General features: G+C 33.7%; 1 pseudogene; it reads left to right on the forward strand.

The window, feature by feature from the left end:
- Window positions 1-11,480: 11,480 nt before the first annotated feature.
- On the forward strand, window positions 11,481-14,021 carry LOC119509593 (annotated as a pseudogene).
- Window positions 14,022-16,034: the final 2,013 nt, after the last annotated feature.

Here is a 16,034-nt window from a genome sequence, read left to right on the forward strand (position 1 = left end):
GAGATTGTCAGATTATTTAAAAAAGATTCTGTTTTCAGGTGACACACTTTAGTTTTAAAGATACAAGTGGGTTGAAAGTAAAGGAATGGAAAAGATATACCATTAAAACAACAAGCATAAGAAAGCTGAAGTGGCTATACAGATATCAAATAACATAGATTTTAAAGCAAAAAAGTGATATGAGGGATATTTCATAATGTTAAAGCATCAAACAATCTGGAAGAAATGACAATTATAAGTATATTTGAACCTATCAACAGAGCCCAACAAAACTGACAGAACTGAAGGGAGAAATAGAAAATTCAACAATAAGCATTGAAATTTCCAATACCCCACTTTCAATGATGGATAAAACAAATAGGCAAAATATTCACAAGGAAATATAAGACTTTAATAATACTATATCCATCTAGACCTAATAAACATCTATAGAACATTCCAATAAACCATAGCAGAATAGGCATTCTTTTGAAGCACACATAGAACATTCTACAGATAGACCATATTCTAGGCCATAAAGGAAGCTTTGGTAAATGGAATGTAATTAGACATCAATAACAGAAGTAAATTTAGGAAATTCACAAGCATGTTAATTAAAAATCAGATTTCTATATAAACAATGGGTCAAAGAAAAAAGTAAAAGAGGTCTTAAAAATACTATGAGATGTACATAAAGATGCGCACACACATGAACAAATACCAAAACTTTTGTGATTCAACTTCAACAGTGTTTGCAGAAAATTTATAGCTGTAAACACTTTTTATTGAAAAATCACAAATCAATAACCTGAGTATACATCTTTAAAAAATAGGAAAATAAAGAGTAAACTAAGTCCATGGTAAGTAGAAGGAAGGAAACAATAAATATTAGAGATGATTACAAATAAATTGAGAATAGAAAAATTTTTTAAAAGCCACTTCTTTAAAAATATTAATAAATTGACAAACTTTTTGTTAGATTGATAAAGTAAAAGTAAACATTAAAATTACTAAAATCAGGTATGAAATGTAACTATGTATCAAAAAATTAGTTAACTTAGGCAAAATGTATGAAGGCTAAGAAACAATCTAAACAAACAGACTCAAATAGTAATAGAAAATCTTGATATACCAATAACAATGAAAGAAATTGAACGGTTATTAAATGTCTTCCCTAAAAGAAAAGCCCAGAGCCTGACAACTTCATTAGTGAATTCTATCATTTAAAGAAAAATTCATCAATAACAATATTTCCCAGACTCTTCCAAAAGACATACACCAACTCATTCTATTAAGCAACTATTATCCTAAAGGTAAAACCAGAGACAGACATCACAAAACAAGAAAACTAGAGATCAATATCTCTTATTAATATAGAAGTAATAATCATCAACAGAATTAAAACAAAACCAGCAACTTATAAAAGTGATCATATGCCATGACAAAGTAGTATTTATGCTGGTTATGTAAGGTTTTCAAAATATCTAAAAATAATTAAGGTCATAAACCATATTCATAGAATAAAGGATGAAAAACATATGATCCATAATATATAATGGATATATATAATATATATATATAATATATATAAAAATAATAACATTTATAAAACTAGGTATAGAAGGAAATGTCCTCAATATGATATGGGAATCCATGAAAAACCAACAGCTGACCTCATATTTAATGCTTTCTTAGATCAGATATAAGACAAGTACATTTGCTCTCACCACGTCTATTAACATTGCAATGGATGTTCTAACCAGGTCAATTAGGTAAGAAAAAGACAGATTGAAAAGGAAGGAGTGCAACTATCTCTATTTGCAGTTGATAATGATATTGTATATAGAAAAATCTTTAGGAAAGCACTACAAAAATTAGCAAAGTTACAGGATACAAGATCAATACAAAAATCCATTGTATTTCTCTTCACTGAAAATGAACAATTCAAAAAAGAAATAAAAGAATTCCATTAACAATAGCACCAAGAAAACAAAATACTTAGGAAAATTTAGCAAAAGGATTACTATATTTTTTTCTGAAAACTATAAAACATTATTAAAAGAAATTTTAAAGGTTATATATAGATGGAAAAGATCCCATGTTCATGGATCAAATGGCTTAATATTTTTCGGATGGCAATATCTTTCAGATCAATCTGCATATTCAATATAATAACTTTATATACCAGCTTTCTTTTTTGAGGAAATGAAAAAGTGGAGCCTAAAGTTTAAATGGAAGTTCAAGTGACCCAGATTAAGCAATGAAACCTGGATAATGAACAACAAAATTTGGAGGACTCATTTGTCCCTAATTCAAAACTTACCATAAATCTACTGTAATACAGACAGTAGAATTAGGATAGATATATAGATGAATGGAATAGAATCAAGAATCCAGAAACACCCCATTATATCCCCTTGATATAAACTAAAGGTAAATGAAAACATGGGTTCATGCAAACAGTTGTACAAAAAGCTTCATAACTGATTATTTATAGTAGTCCAAACTGGAAATCATCAAAATTTTTATTGAGTGATGCATGGATAAATAAAATGTGGTATATACAATATGATGTTATATGGCAATAAAATTGAATGAAGTTCTGATACATAGTATAGCACAGATGACCCTTTAAGATAATTATGAGTACAGTTGCATATGTCTTCTCCTTTCTTCTCTTAACTCATTTAAAAAGCAATTACATAAAGCAATATGTTCATAATTTTATCATTAAGCCTAGGTAGAAATTTAATATATTTGTCAATAATGGTACAAAGAAGGTAGGTTGGAGAAATGTTATATTTATGAAATGGTACAATAGGGCAACTCAGAACACAGGAAAATTTGAACCAAATCAGAAATGGCAAAGAAGATATTTTATATACCAAACCCTGTAAATATACGCTTACTTTCCTTTATTCTTTCAAGTTCTCTAAAGACATGAAATTATACAAAGTCATAATTATGACAAAATATTAAGATTGTAACATACATATAGCAACAATAGCATGAAAAAGTGGTAGAGGTAACATGTAGGGTTAACTGTTATATCTTACTGTAAATACTTTAGTACAAATACGAAGTTGATTCTAATAAATTAAAATGCATATTGTAATCTCTTGAGAATCCATTAAGAAAATATACTCAACATCTATAGTCATTATGAAAATGCATATCAAAAAATAATGAGATAAACAGTAACAAATGTTGTTGGGGACATGGAAAAATTGGAACTCTCATTAACTGATGGCTTGTATGTAAAATGGTCTAGTCACTTTGGAAAACAGTATGAAAATTCCTCAAAATATTATAGAGGAATGTGTGACCCCGCAATTCCATTCCTAGTTATGCACTGAAGAGAATTTGAAATGTAAGTCTACAATGAAACTTGCACATGCATGTCCACAGCAGAAATGTTCATAATAGCCAAGAGAGTGAAAACAAGCCAAATGCCCAACAAGATGAACAGATAAATAAAATGTGGTTCATCCATAAAACAAAAAATTATTCAGACATAAAAAGGAATGAAGTACTGATGCATGCTGTAACATGAATAAATGTGACAGCATTCTATGAAGTGAGAAAAAAATCCTATTGTATAAATCCATTTATATATGAACTGTTCAGAATAGGAAAATCAATAAAAACAGAAAATAGATTAGTGGTTTTCTATGGCTTTATGGTTTGAATGAAATGAGGGAATAACCAATAATATATAGAGGTTCTTTTTTTTGGAGAGACAAAATGGTCTAAAATTGTACCTGGCAATGGTTTTACAACTGCGTTAATATATTAAAACTATTGAATTCTGCAAATCAATTTGTTTGATTTTATGGCATATGAATTATATCTCAATAATGTTAAAGAATTTATAATGGTTTTTAAAGCTATATTCTGTGTTATGATGATTTTGTAAGAGTGATTATATATACACATGCTACTGTTTATTTTACTAGATGGCAAATAAACTTAGAAAGGAAATCATGCCTAAAAACTAGTTTGACAGGCAGATCTTCTGGAATGTTGCATAGAGTCCAGCAAAAAATCTGCTCCTCCATAAAAGGAACAGAAACTGTCAAAACTTGCCAAAATTGACATTTTCAGATCCCTGGAATTTAACCAAAGGCTTATAACAGGCTAAAGAGTGTTGATTCAAGAAAAAATGTTGAATCTTGGTAAACAGTGAGCTTTGTGGCATTTTACTTTGCTTTGTACGGATCTCTCACTACCCCATTTGTTGTAGTTTTGAAAGCCAGCAGCCTTGCAGCCGCAGCTGTGGAAACCAGCAGCCTGGCACCCACCAGAACAGAGAGGTCTGTCTTGACTCTCACCCTGCAGAGACACGTCAGAGGCCAGAGAACGGTCACCTCAAGAAATACTTCACCTGAAAGAGAGAGGTATGCTCATGGATACTTTTTTAAACAACAGCAACAAAAACAAAACAAAACAAAGCAAAAAACAAAATGAATGAAGAAAACAATGTATGTCTTTCAATAGGAAAATGCATCCATAAATTAAATTCTTTCATGCAATGCAAGATTATACAACAGTTTTAATGCATAAATGGATGTGCATTTATCAAGAGAAATACTTCTGATAGTATTGAGTGGAAAAAATAGGTATGTTCCATTTAGTAAAGTTAAAATTTTTTAAAAAATGTACCATATTACGTGTGTGTGTGTGTGTGTGTGTGTGTGTGTGTGTGTGTGTAGGGTTGAAACATGTCCCCTACAAAATACAGATTCAGGTTCCAACCCGTGGTCCTGTGGATGTGAATCCACATATAAATAAGACCATCAAAGATGTTAGTTGAGGTGTTCCCAAACTGAATGAAGGTGGGCCTTAATCCAATAGGACTGAAGTCATTATAAGCAAAGGAAATTGGACACAGAATGAAAAGCTAAGGGGGAGTGCCAGAAGCTGGAAGTCAATGTAAGGCTGAAGAGAAAGGAGAAGTCACCGTCATATGTGTTGTCATGTGACGGAAAAGCCACAGAACCCCAATGATTGCAAGGCAGCCAGGAGACTGGCCTCCAGAGAAAACAAGTCTTCTGGCCTCTGAAACCGTAGACCAATAAATTCCTGTTAAGCCAACCCATTGCATGGTAATTATTTTAAAACAGCTAGGAAACAAAGACAATGTATTTTAATTGAAAGGATGCACTCCAACATTAGGAGAATAGTTATATCTGCAGTGGGAATGGGGTTGGAGAGGGTTACAAAGATGATCTCAATTATAATTATAATGATACATTTATTTAAATATCTGAAGCAAATATGTTAAATATGTTAAAATATGGCAAAATGTAAAATTTATTACATCTTGTCCATGGAGACATATCTATTTTAAGATTACTCTTTGAACTTTTTGGTATTTTGGGAATACTTAATTAAAAAAAAAAACTAAACTCTGAGATTTTCATGAATATAAATTATACATAACTAGGTTTAACATGACTTACATTTAAAATATCAGGACCTGATAAAATTCAAAAATGTATATTTTAAATATTTATATATAAATATTAAACAATAACTTAAAATCTATTTTATTAGGCTATAGAGATTACATTTTTCACATGGTTATGATCATATTATTTTCTTAATAGTTCAATTGTGAGTCCTTAAAAAGGACTCACATAGAGTAGATAAAAGTAATGTGAATGATGGAAGGATTAGGATTAGCAGTTTCTAGTTGAAAATTTGTGCATAACAGCATTAACCTGGGTGATTGTCCCTTACAGATGAGTATGTTAATCTTATTATATTTAATTTTTGTCACTTGTTTTAAGAGTCAGTACCTTTCTTTTAAGGTTAACACCCAAAATCTTTTGAGTGAGTCCCTCTTGCATCCAACACAGATCCCAGTCAGATGCATGTATTTGTGCATACATACCTGCATGCTTATATTGGGGATAGGAAGTATCGTGGCTAGAAGGTGTCACGGAAGTGACTACAATTGTCCCCCGATAACCTTTTCTCCCCATTTCCTGGCAATACAACTGCCAAGTTTGAGACAATTCCACTTGGAATCAAACTATATCCCCTCATTTGACCACACTTTTTGTAAGATTCTGGAAAGTGAAGTTAGGAATAACAATTATTTGTCCTCCTTCCTTTCTGGCTGGAAATGATTCTTGAGGGTAAGAGTTTAAGCACCATTATTGATATGAAATTGAAGCTATGAATTGAGAATGATGAAGCAACAGGATAAAGGAGCTAAGGTCCCTGAGAATCTTCCAAACTGGTGCTGAACTCTCATCTCTAGAACCCATTTACATAAGAGAAAATAAACTTCCACTTCATTTAAGCCATTGTTAATTTGTTTCCTCCTCATAGCTGAACTTAAGTCTAATTTTACATAGGACTGTTATATATATATATCTGACCCTGTAGAAAAGTCTCCAGTTGGAGCATGAAATTCATTGTAGCATAAAAAGTGATATCTGCTCACAGTACCATCATGTAGTTGTGCATTCATCACTCCAATCAATTTTTGAACATCTCCCTTACTCCAAAAATAATAAAAATAAAAATAAAAAGTAGAAGGGAACACCCAAAACATTGACTGCTTGTACACCATGGATGATTGTATGTTATGTGAATATATCTCAATAAAACTGAATTTTAAAAAATGATATCTGTAAAATGTTTTATTACATTTAACTAAATCATAACATTCCCTCTATGTTAGTATTGGGTTTTATTATTTCAATGTAACTTTTAGAATGTAATACTCTGATGTTTATCACTCTGTAAGGAATTACAAGATTTTGAAATGTGAAATGATATATGACCATGTAGTATTTAGTGAAGTTATCTATTAGGAACTCATTATTGTCTATGACAGAAATATCTGTTTTTACAGTTTGCTGTTTAAAATTGTTTTAATAATTCCCTTTTCAGGGATACTTTGAAAAAGCTAAATGGAGCATAAGGAATCTTGAACCATAAAGTAAAATCTGACCTATAAAATAATTTACTATAAACATGTTAAATATAAGAATCATGATATAACCAAAATGCTTATATTTTTATAGAGTTGGCATATATAAGGATTTATTTTGTGTTCCACTTCTCATACCACTCCATTGTTGGTTCTATTAGGGAAGGAATTATATCTACTTAATATGTCAAATATTCCCAATTCTTAACACAATATCTCACAGATTTTAGAAGCACAGCGCATGAATATTAAAGAATGATCTCTGAGACTTTATTTTGGGAACATTCTTGTTATTAAACCACCTTTTAAAATAAATACATTTTATATATCATTTCAGTACCATCTAAAGTTTTGCCAAGTCTCTTTTATTATTATTATTATTCATGGTGTTAGTAGTACTTATACATGCCCTTTGTTTTTTATATGATACGGAATATAAGAAAAAAATCTGTGATTCTGAAGAAAGATTAAATAGTTTGTATTTGATATGCACTCTTGACAGTCATGACAAAATTTCTGAAAGCCCTCCTACTTCTCCATGGTTTTTCCTGCCCTGCTTTGATTGCCACTTCTTCCTGGCAGTTGGTGTTTGTCAGTGGAGTGGGAAGTCAGTGCTTTCCCTCTGGAAGCTAGGATGATGCCTCAACTAGGTAATTTCATGCAAATCTGTTGGAACTAAAAAGCATGCTGTTGTCATGTGCTACATTTGTGATTCAATTTGCTACAACTAGATGGTGGGTTAATAGCCAATAATTTTACGTTTTTAGGTTTATTTTCTTTGTCAATAAACGGTCCTCCATTGCTTCTTTAAACAAAAGTTCAGTGAGCAGTACATTTTCTTTGTGACATTATAAGGTAAAATTGTATTTAATTCATGACAGAATTCTTTATTTCCTGAGGTTAAAGTGTAGACAACAAGAGTTCAGTATAGAAAAAAAAGAAAAACAAGGTCTCAATCTAACATTTTAGGGCATAAGAAATGCTACTCAATTTAGGTACTAATCTTTATTAGAATCTGTAATTTGATCTCTCTAAACTGAGGAGCCAAAAGAAATGTGTTTTTGTTAAAATATATTATGCCTTCTTTTGTTTATTAAAGAATATTTACTGTGTATATATAGATTGTTATACACAAAATAAAAACATAAAGTGGAACAAATTGCAGCATCATAGTCAGTACTTATTGAGTAAATGAGTTTAGAATTATATATTTACAAAACTTAATATATTTAGTAATCCTAATATTTATAACAAGTTGTATCATCAATATATTACTAAATCATTCAAAATTATGCAACTCCACTTATATCATTAAATGTCACCTGTGGTCATTTAAATTTATATTTACATATGTTGAAATTTTAAATAAGTAATCTAACATTGATTTTCATGGTAAATTTTAAATCTTTGTAAAAGTTTAAAGAGTAAATTGGTTGATAATAGAAACATTTAAATGAATGTGTGTTAATAATGGGTTATAATATACATTGAAAACAAAATAATTTAGGTACATTTGAAACTTTGAGCTTGATTATATTGGCTAGATATGATCATTTATGCTATGGAGAAAATTAAATTTTAATATTAAATGGTAGTCTGTGAGTAACTTCAACCATGTGAAGATGAAATATTTTCAAGAACTTTTTCTTCTGAATGCCTTTTGGAAAATAAGTATTATATTTGATGAAGTCAGAGTTATATGTATAAGTGTATGTTTTATGGATATAATGCAAAGCAAAAGCTCTCAAACATCCAAAATTTGTTTTTGAAAGCATTTTGAAATGGAAATGTATAGGACATAATATGTATGTTGTAACACCAAAGAGATAGTGCAATAGCAGAATAAATATATTTTAGCTATATTACACTAAGGATATACTCAATCTAAATATGGAGATTATTTCACAAATTGTCACAACTTTCACATAACAGATATTGATTAGAATAAGGATTGACTCTACATAATTACATACAGAGAAAACATCCTTTGCAATTATGATTAACCTAAGGTCAAACTTATATACTATAATGCATTGAGTGTTATTACAATTGTGAAACATATAAATCATTAATTTCACCTTGAAATGCTGGAAAAAGTTAAAATATAAGACATTTATGGAGCAGTAGGATTTTTATAACTTTAATGACTTGTACAACTTTCCAAACAAATGTTGACTTAGGTCCACTTTTCTTGTACTACTATTTATTTATGAGCTAAAATTGCCTGCATACACCTTTGTGTCTGTATGTGTTTGTGTGGCTATGTGTGTGTAAATGAAAAAGTCTTGTTAAATGTAGAAAAATAAATATTTATGAATAATAAGAATGTGTGTTCCAAAAAGTGTGTCTAAATTGCAATGACTATTTCCCTCAAACCTTTCTATCAGCCATGGGATTTTAGCAACAGATATGGTATTCTAACCCAGCTCTTGAAGGACTTGGGTTGGCATAGCCCTAAGACCAAAGAACATTCCAGGCACAGAGTGAGACAAGGGTTCATCAGGACTCAAAAGAGGAGAAGACTCTTCCTGGTGGTGGCCAGCTGAGGAAAAATGGAATTAGCACTCCACAAAGGGTAGAGAGTGCAAAAGGCAGGTTTTAAGAGTTTAGGACTAAGACATTCCATACTGTATGAGAAGAGAGTTTCAGCAGAGTCTTGAGACACAGGGGTCTGGGAGGTTGTTTTGAGCAGCTTTCAGGGGAGGGAAGTTTCAATGCTTAGTTTACAATACCATCTGTACATACTTTCTTCCTTGAGGAGGTCTGATGTCTTTCAACTTCTGCCCTGGTCCAAGCAGGCTGCTACATGCTACAGGGCTTCATTCCCCATTAGGGAGGGAGAGCCCAGGCCTTGGGTCCCCACATGTGGTTTTACTATAAGAAGATAAATTCAATGCTGGATTGACTTCCAGTATGAGCAGCTCTGCAGACTCATTCCCTCATTATTAGTGAAAACTGTATAAACAGCCATATAAAGCCCTGGGAATTATAATCAGGTCTAACAGCAAATGAAGAAACATCTATTCAAAACCATCTACCAAAATTTGGTGAGAAAGGTGAGCATCTGTGGTATTTAAGCCAAGGCTGCTTCCTCTCATCCTCCCTCCCAGCTCAGTGATGTGGCGACTCCACTTCAGACTGCTGCACCCAATCACACAAGGATCCCTTCCCCCAGCATCAAGAAGGAGGATTTCTTTCTGTGAGGAGCAGGATAACAGTGTTTCTTATCCTGCTTCCAGCTACCTGTCCCAACAAGTGTGGTAGAGAGGTGTGGCCTCCCATCTTCCATGCAGTCCTCACTTATGGATGGAGACTCTACCTTCAGTATCACACAGTGCAAATACTTGTCCCTGATCATCACTGGTCCAACTCATGAGGAGTTGGTTCTGTACCAGAAAAGGAAAGGTGAGAGTGCCCTAGGCTGCCATCCCACCCTCACCAAGCACTAAGTTCCCAGACTTGGGATATCCCTCAGAGAGAAGCTTCCTATTGTCCCTACCCAGAACTCTAGAGCAGAGCACTGGCTCCAAGATTTTGCACTGGGAGAGAAACAGGAAATGATAGGTAGTTCCTAACCTCTATCAATTGAAGGAGTTCATTCCTAAAGACGCTCTCAAGACAGTGGAGGTTATGGTGAAAGGGAATTGAGAAGAGATTCAAGAAACAGGCTAAACTGTAAGCCAGCTATTTTGCAAGAGAAAACTGGGAATAAGACAGCTGGGGAAAACCCTCATGGGGTCAGAACAAGAAGGAAAACATTCACAAAGAGGTTAGAACTTGATTGTAGAGCAATGTATGCTGTGGGGCATTTGAAAACAATAGAGTAATCAGCGAGACATGAGTAGAGTTCAACAGCTGGATGTGGTCAGGGAAAGAGACTAAGAGATTCCTACCAAAATGAAGGCTGTCCCAGGGTGATTGTGGGCTTACCCAAAACAGTCTTCCTAAGGAACATCATCAAAAAACTGAACTCTGTGTGTGTGTGTGTGTGTGTGTGTTAGACGTCACTGAAATAACTCATTATGTCACTAAACAAATAAACAAGCAAATAACAAAAAGTCACTGAAGATAATGGTACCATAGTTACTACAATATGTTATGTTATCTGAAATGTACAGTTTCCAAATATATATATATATATATAAGGCATGTAAAAAAAAAGTAGTAGAATATGAGATATACATTGGAAAAAAAATAAAAGACAACAGAAACTTCTGTGTCAGACCACAGATGTTGGATTTATCCAAACAAGAGTTAAAATAGCCATTACAAACATGCTTACAAAACTAATAGAAACAATGAATAAAGTAGTAAATGAAGGTATTACGTGGTGTCAAATACAGAATATCAATACAGACATAAAAATTATTATAAAAGAACAAAACAAAAATGTGAAATAGAAAAGTACAATAACTGAAATTAAATTTCACTAGAGGGCACTCCCTGCCCCCATTATCATTTTCCAGCCCAAATCCAATGCAGGTTATTGTGGCTATGATGGGGGCTCCAGGTCCAGTTCCCCTTCTGCACTTATTCCCCTGCAGATGAAGGGAAGATGACCATGTCAGGGCTAAAGGCCTAGCTGATGTTCTGACAAGAAACACAAGTGATTTTACAACATCATCTGGAAGCTGGACCAGCTGCATTGCCACTTCCTGGAGTTACTACTACCACCACTCACCCTCCACCACAACAACATTGAATCTTAACCATAATTTTCACCAATATGTTTTCTGGATTCTGATGACCCAAATCTGACATCATTGCTGAAATGTCTAAAAGATACTAAAAACACCAATTCACTTTGTCAGGAATTGAAGTGCTTGATATGAGAAATCTAGACTATATAAATTTCTTGAGCACCTGGATATTGAGATATTAGATTAACCACTATCCTTGGGTGAGAATGAGACAACAAAAGTGACCTCTGAAGACAAGGATGAGGAAGAGATGGCTGAAGATATAGAAAACTTGACCACTGTGAGATGAAGGAAGAAGGGCTTATTAGTGGAAAAAAAGTCAGAAGAGGAAGGAATTGAGAAAGAATATTTGGCAATACTAGAGAATATTAGGAAGACACAAAGGCAAGGCCACCTAAATTGTGCAGTGTCTGGGTCAAAGCAAGCTTCAGACAGACTTCTGAAAGAGTACAGAGACATACAGAGATCACAGGGTTATAAAAAAGGGATTTATTCAGTGGAATGCATAAATGACAGTTTATATGACTGGCATGTTAAACTGCAGAAAGTTGAGGGCATATCTTCCCCCCCAAAAAGACAGGGTGGGGCCCAGCTCAAGTGGTGGCTCTCCTTCAGAGAACTCAGAATGCAGGGTCTGGAAAACAAAAACAATTTAAGCCCTCACTCTGCTTCAGGCTCTGTCTCAACCATGCCCCTGGCACAGGCACAGTGTGCTGAGAATTAAAGGCACAACAACTCTTTATGCTTGCTGCTCTGGAGGTGCTTCTAAGGCATAATTATAGGAAGGCTTAGCCTCCTGTTCCAGTTTATTAGAGCTGCCAAAATACCAGAAGTACCAAAAATGGATTGGCTTATATAGGGGATATATTGGGATACAAGTTTATAGTTCTAGGCCCTACAAGTATCCAAACTAAGGCATCAACAAGAGGATACCTTCACTGAAGTAAGACCAATGGTGTCCAGAACAACTGTCAGCTGGGAAGGCACATGGCTGGCATCTGCTGGTCCTTTTGCTCCTAGATTGCATTTTCAAAATGGCTTTCTCCAAAATGGCCCTGGCCTTCTGTCTCGCTTAGCTTCTCTCTGCTCTCTGCTTGGTTCTCCTGGGGTGTTTCTCTGTAAGCTTCTGGAAGTCTTCTCTTAGCTTCTCTGGGTCAAACTCTGGGCTTCATCTCTTAGCTTAGCATCTCCAAATATCCTTCTGTCTGCATCTCCAAGTATCTCTAAGCATCAGCAAGCTTCTGGGTCTGTGTCAGGTCTTAGCTTCTCTCTTAAATACTCTAGTGAAATACAGGTTGGGTCCCACATTTCCACAGGAATAACTTAATCAGAGGTTCCACCCAGATTAATCAGTCTGCCCCTACAAGATTTCATTAAAGAATATGGCTTTTTGGGGGGGCATAATATATTCAAACCAGCATACTGCACCCCTTGGACCCAAAAAGATATGTGCTTTCCAAATGCAAAAATACATTGATTCTATCGAAATATAGATAAATATGTAGATAAATACAATTCTAACATTCTCCTCTGGTTGTGGACCTGTGAAACTCAGAACAAGTTATCTGCTGCCAATATACAAACGAGGGACAGCCTATCAAGAACACAGTAATCCTATAATTTCATTGTACAGATACACTGGAAAAATGTCTGCTAAATCTCTCCAAAGGAAGATTGCTAAATATGTTGACTGCCATGTGTTTGAACCAATGCTGCTTTAAAGAAAATATTTCCACAAGCTTTGAGTGCCCCTATAACAGCAGTTGCCTAAGACATTAGGTAATATATATTTTAGTGCATAATCTGTCAACTGGCATCCAGTATAAGTTACAGCCTTTTCATTTTGCTCACCTTAGGTATCTTGTACTAGCAGTGGGGACTTGTCTGTATTTTTCCTTATAACTATGCACACTGACCACCCCTTGCAATATCTTCTTGAGAAGTGAAAACTTCTAAGCAGCCAAGCTGGCATCAAGTAAATAAAGTTGTGATCCATTTCGGTAACTTTTGTATATTGAGCCCATGGACTATGAGGACTTGCAATGTATTGCTTCATTTAGAGCCAATAAAAGTTTAATCATTGTTTAATAACATTGGTTTATAAAATTTGAAGTCTTCTAAATTACAATAGCTTTTTCAGTTCTGAATCAAAAACCATTTTATGATATTGCCAAGATAATGACTGGAAACCTACTCCTTAAATTAAGCTTTTTTCTTGCTATGTGAAGATATGAATGGTTTCCCAAAAATGTACTCTTAATTGGTTTGTGTTGTACTTTTGAGGTAAAGCAAAGCAAGGCTGTGCCACACTTAAGGCTTACAAGCAGGAAATTCCACTGGGGCCTCAGAGTCTTACTGGGCTCAATCTGCTTCTTCTTGGTTCAATATTTTTATAAAGAAGAGGTGCAGTATAGAGATTGAAGTTATTTCAAACACTAAGTCCTTTTAAATTTCCATTTTATTAATGGGATATTACAATCATTTGTAAACTAATAAACTTATAAAGTGATGGGCACAAAGACAGACTCCTTGATCAAAAGCTGCACAGTTAAGTAAAAAAGATTTCTAATTTGGGGACTCATAAAATGTATTGACATTGTCAAAATGATGGCTTTTACATTGAAAGACTAACAGGGAATCTACATATGTTAATTCTTTTATAAAACCTGATAGAAATCAATGTGCTCTCTATTTTATTGCCTTACCTGAATCAGTCCTGTTTGTTTGGTAATAGATTTTTATACACTCAAGCTTGATTTAAAAGTAAATTCTAGATAATATGCACATTTAAAAAGAAATCCAGAAACACATTTTTCTGCACAAACCAGTTACAAATTTCGGAAGTGTTTCCTATGCATTTGCTTTAAGATTCAGTTTTAAACATTGTAAACCACATCAGAGAGACTTGGAACTTCTGCATTATTGTGTCTATTTATTCTTTTAGGTCTATTTTGGTTAAAGGGACAGTAAATCATTTTTTAGAATTTTGTTCACTTGGTTACATTTATGTAAAGTTCTGATACCCGGTTCAGATAGAAAGTGACAAGGCAGTACTCTAAAGCATTAAAATCCCTTAAACCTAATCTTGAATACATTATTAAGTTATTTAATATCTTTATGGCTAGCAGATTGACATTTGCACATTTGGCATGCTCTTTTCTGAAATTGTATTTTCCATTGCAGATTTACATGGCAGTGTACAGTAAATTTCATAAACATGCATCATGCTTGTGAATAAAGAACCATTTAAAAGTTTCACTATAAGGACTCAATGATAGATTTGAACTGACAGAAGAAAGAATAAACAAACTTGATTGTAGATGGTCTGTTAGTGTTTTCTAGGGGAAAAGTACCAACAGGAGGTATATGTAAATATGAGATTTAATTAAAGTGTCTCACACAATTGTGGGAATGCCCAAGTCTGAATTCTATAGGGCAGGCTGTGAGCTGGGAACTCTGATGAAGATTTTCAGTGAATTCCCAAAGAGAGGCTGGCTGTGTGAAGTAGAGATGAAAATTGTCTCTTCTGTCTGTTGAAGTCATCATTTCTCTTTTTGAAGACTTCAACTGATTGGATTAAATGTCTCTTATTACTGAAGACACTCTGCTTATTTGATTGTAGATGTAATCAGCCACAGATGCAATCAGCTTACTGATGATTTACACAAAATGTTCTCACAGTAGCAATCAATCCAGTGCTTACTTGACCAGACAACTGGGCACCATTACCTGGCCAAGTTGACACATGAATCTAACCATCACATATATATATATATATATATATATATATATATATATATATATATATATATAATGTAAAAACAAGGGACAGAGAGGGAAGAGAATGAAGAAAACTGAATAAAGCATCAGAGATATAGGAGACACCATTAAACATAATGGAAGTACCAGAAAGAGAGGAGAGAAAGGAGCAGACAAAATATTAAAAACAAAACGTTTAAAAATTTCCCAAATATACTGAAAACAAATATCCTAACTACAAGGAAGGTCAAGAACTTCCAAATAGGATAAACACAAAGAGATCCACAAAAAGATACATCAGAAAAATGCTGAAACTCAAACTCAAGGATAAAATTTTCCAAGCAATAAGAGAAAAATGACTTTTTACTTATAAGCAAACCCCAATTAGATCAATAGGTGACTTTTCAGCAGAAGCAATGGAGGCAAGAATGCAGTGGGATTGCATGTTTAAAGTGATCAAAGAAAAATCTATCAACCACAAAACCTATATCTAGCAAAACTGTACTTCAAAAGTGAAAATAAGGGAACTTCTGGGAAGGCTGTGGAGTAGAGAGCTGCAGTATTTGATACTCCACGGAAAACATCTGGTAGATAGGCAGAAACTGTCTGAAACTAGAGTTCTGGGGTTCTAGGAGCCAGAGGAAAACTGT

This window comes from Choloepus didactylus, chromosome 14, assembly GCF_015220235.1.
Source record: "Choloepus didactylus isolate mChoDid1 chromosome 14, mChoDid1.pri, whole genome shotgun sequence".
NCBI lineage: Eukaryota > Metazoa > Chordata > Mammalia > Pilosa > Megalonychidae > Choloepus > Choloepus didactylus.